The sequence below is a fragment of the Muntiacus reevesi genome, chromosome 16, assembly GCF_963930625.1.
Source record: "Muntiacus reevesi chromosome 16, mMunRee1.1, whole genome shotgun sequence".
NCBI classification, from domain to species: domain Eukaryota; kingdom Metazoa; phylum Chordata; class Mammalia; order Artiodactyla; family Cervidae; genus Muntiacus; species Muntiacus reevesi.
In genome coordinates, this window is record NC_089264.1 from 27,162,994 (window position 1) to 27,167,334 (window position 4,341).

A 4,341-nucleotide genomic window follows, 5' to 3' on the forward strand; every position below is an offset into this window, starting at 1 on the left:
TGATGGATCTTTATGATGACTCTGTTTGCTTGTCATCGTGTTTCCTAGAGGATGTGTAGCATGGTGACACTTCTGACTTGTAGGAAGGAACTGAACATGAGCATCTCGGTGCCATTCTGTCCTTCTTTAAGAGTAGCATCACCCCTGGACAGGTAGATGCATTCTGCTATGTGCCTGCTTTCACATGGAGAGCAGACCTTGGTCAGGCCAGGCTAACTTTTAAGAGCAGGTGTTAGAGACATTTTTTCACTAGACTCATTCTATCAGACATCAAAAATAATATAGAGTGATTACCCTTATTGCTGTTTATGTAGTGTTTGCCTGCCTCGCAGATAAACTCTTTCTCAGATGAACCACCCCAAAGTTTAGACTGAGCGGCAGGTTACAGATAATGGTTGGGAACCAATTTGCCTTTAGAGTCCAAACATGTTCCCCATTACAGCACTTCTGGAAATACAACTGGCATTTAGAGACACACTCTTCTGTTTATCAATTAGTTCTTAACATTAGGGGATAAGATAAGAGAGATAGTGTTTAATTAAAAACCAACTTTAAAAACTAACATTGTCAAGCATGTTATCTTGTTCAAATTTTAGCTGATACAAGTTAACAGTTGTGTTTTCTGAATGATACTCTGGGTTAGCTTGAAATTCCATAGTGGTGTTGATATTTAGTTTATTTTTAGTTTATTATTAGTTAATGTAAGAAATTTCATCTGTAGACTTTTACATATGCATATTCTTATTTTTACAACCTTCAGCTCATCTCAGTCGCTTAGTTGTGTCCAACTCTTTGTGACCCCATGAACCACAGCATGCCAGGCCTCCCTGTGCATCACCAACTCCTGGAGTCCAACCAAACCCATGTCCATTGCATTGGTGATGCCATCCAACCATCTCATCCTTTGTCATCCCCTTCTTTCTCTGCCCTCAATCTTTCCCAGCATCAGGGTATTTTCAAATGAGTCAACTCTCTGCATCAGGTAGCCTAAGTATTGGAGTTTCAGCTTCAGCATCAGTCCCTCCAATGAACACCCAGGACTGATCTCCTTGAGGATAGACTGGGTGGATCTCCTTGCAGTTCAAGGAACTCTCAAGAGTCTTCTCCAACACCACAGTTCAAAAGCATCAATTCCTTGGTGCTCAGCTTTCTTTATAGTCCAACTCTCACATCCGTACATGACTACTGGAAGAACCATAGCCTTGACTAGATGGACCTTTGTTGACGAAGTAATGTCTCTGCTCTTTAATATGCTGTCTAGGTTGGTCATAACTTTCCTTCCAAAGAGTAAGTGTCATTTAATTTCATGGCTACAATAACCATCCACAGTGATTTTGGAGCCCCAAAAAATAAAGTCAGCCACTGTTTCTACTGTTTCCCCATCTATTTGCCATGAAGGGATGGGACCAGATGCCATGATCTTAGTTTTCTGAATGTTGAACTTTAAGCGAACTTTTTCACTCTCCTCTTTCACTTTCAAAAGATTCTTTAGTTCTTCTTCACTCTCTGCCATAAGGGTGGTGTCATCCACATCTCTGAGGTTATAGATATTTCTCCCGGCAATCTTGATTCCAGCTTGTGCTTCTATCAGCCCAGCGTTTCTCATGATGCACTCTGCATATAAGTTAAATAAGCAGGGTGACAATATACAGCCTTGATGTACTCCTTTTCCTATTTGGAACCAGTCTGTTGTTCCATGTCCAGTTCTAACTGTTGCTTCCTGACCTGCATACAGGTTCCTCAAGAGGCAGGTCAGGTGGTCTGGTTTTCCCATCTCTTTCAGAATTTTTCACAATTTATTTTGTGATACACACAGTCAAAGGCTTTGGCATAGTCAATAAAGCAGAACTGAATGTTTTTCTGGAACTCTCTTGCTTTTTTGATGATCCAGCGGATGTTGGCAAGTTGATCTCTGGTTCCTCTGCCTTTTCTAAATCCAGCTTGAACATCTGGAAGTTCACAGTTCATGTATTGCTGATTTACATTTACAACCTTGAGTGAGTGAAGGCGCTCAGTCATGTCCAACTCTTTGCGACCCCACGGACTGTAGCCTACCAGACTCCTCTGTCCGTGGGATTCTCCAGGCAAGAATACTGGAGTGGGTTGCCATTTCCTTCTCCAGGAGACCTTCCCAACCCAGGGATCGAACCTGGGTCTTCCACATTGCAGGCAGACGCTTTACCATCTGAGCCACCAGGGAAGCTTTACAACCTTATAAGGTGGCAATTATTGTCCCTATAGAAAAGCAGGATCAAATAACAGTAACTAAGTGACAATTATCTGAGCTAGATTTTTAATGAAATTCCTTATTTCAGAGTTCATTCTCCTGAATGTTGCTATTATGAAAGATATAAATTGTGTACACAAATAAACATTTAATCTAGAAAACTATGTCTACCATTGAGAGAAATGTAAATGCCAACCTGACTTATAAGTCAGAAATATCTGAAATAGCCTTAATTATTCTCTTAATTTTTTCCTTTAGAACATTATAACTGTTTTAAATCAAATGTTTCTATGGCTATTTAACATCCATTTCCCCAAATGAACTGTACATTCTGTATGAAAGAGAATCATTTCTCTTTTCTCCACCATTGTACCTGCAGCACTCAGCTCACTGTTTGGCTCACTTTAAATAACCAATGTTTGTTGAATAAACTTAGGCATTCAGCCCTATTCAACCTGGTGACTTCACTCCTTTTCAATACAAAAGATAGTATGAATGGACCAATCAATTTTCCCTCTCCAGAATCTATTTTGGGTCTGTGGAGAGCTTGTTCAGTTCAGTTCAGTCACTCAGTCATGTCCAACTCTTTGCCACCCCATGGACTGCAGCACGCCAGGCTTCCCTATCCATCACCAACTCCCAGAACTTGTTAAAACTCATGTCCATTGAGTCAGTGATACCATCTAACCATCTTATGCCCTGTCATCCCCTTCTCCTCCTGACTTCAATCTTTCCCACCATCAGGGTCTTTTCCAATGAGTCAGTTCTTTGCATCAAGTGGCCAAGGTATCGGAGCTTCAGCTTCAGTATCAGTCCTTCCAATGAAAATTTGGGACTGATTTCCTTTAGGATTGACTGGTTGGATCTCCTTGCAGTCCAAGGGACTCAAAAGAGTCTTCTCCAACACTATACTTCAAAAGCATCAATTCTTCAGCGCTCAGCTTTCTTTATAGTCCAACTCTCACATCCATACATGACTACTGAAAAAACCATAGCTTTGATTAGATGGACTTTTGTTGGCAAAATAATGTGCAACTTAATTGCAGTTGAAATTCCAGCAAAAAAGATAAAGAGGAAGAAACAGAAATTTTCACAAAAGAAGGTTCAGAATGCATTTGAATGCACTCCTCCCTTTTCTTTGTCATTGAGTCCTTCTCCCCACCTTCCCTAGAACAATTGTGCACCATCTGCTGGCTATATCCAGATTGCTGTATATTTTCAGAATATAACCACATGACCAGGTGTTGGAGACTTTTACTGCACCACTTTCAGTTGTCAAAATGCAGTCTTTATTTGATGTGAAACTTTTCTGTGAAGTCATCAGCCCTTCTTCCCAGTCAAAGATAATTCTTTCTTTCTCTGCTCTCCTATCAAACATCCTTAAATTTATTTTATAGTATTTATCACAGACTTCCTGGCATTAGAGTTTGCTTTATACAACTCTCTTTCTAACAAAATTCAGAGCTCCTTTGTACCAGGAGTTATGTACCCTCAGTTCCTGGCACTGTATCTTGGGCAAGGAACATAGTCAATTAATGCTTATTAAACTGAATTCTGTATCTTTATTTAGAGCTTGGAGATAATGACTAGCTTGTAAATAGTGGGAGGCTTCACCATGCCAGAATCATGAAGTACTGTCAGTAGTTGAAATGACAACTTGTTCAGTCATAAACTTGTTTGTCAGATGTTTTTCTTAAAATGTGTCTTACAGCAGTATTTATGGAAAAGAAATAACAATGCAGATTGCTCCAAGAATAGGTTACCATAATGGGTGCAGATCAGATAACCGTTAATACAATTGCAATGATCTTCTATGTTATTTATTAGGAATAGAATTTTAAATCACCTGGATTTTTATAAAAGCAGAAATTTGCATCTTGTAAGCCTCAGAATAGATTTAACTTTTACTATTTTAACACACATCTCTCCAAAAAATTCATTATTTTTGCATTCAGTTTTATTGATGTATTTGACATATAATACTGCATAGACTAGGTCCATGGGGTTGCAAAGAATTGGACATGACTGAGCGACTTTCATTTCACTGCATAAGTTTAAGATCTACAGTATAGTGATTTGACTTATATAATATAATGAGCATTACAATAAATTTA

The 4,341-nt window shown here is 39.1% G+C and overlaps 1 non-coding gene across 1 annotated transcript; it reads right to left on the reverse strand.

Moving 5' to 3' along the window:
* Positions 1–2,128: 2,128 nt before the first annotated feature.
* TRNAC-GCA (transfer RNA cysteine (anticodon GCA)) lies at positions 2,129–2,200 on the reverse strand. Its single transcript has one exon. It is a non-coding gene; the product is annotated as a tRNA-Cys (tRNA).
* Between the last annotated feature and the right edge of the window lie 2,141 nt (positions 2,201–4,341).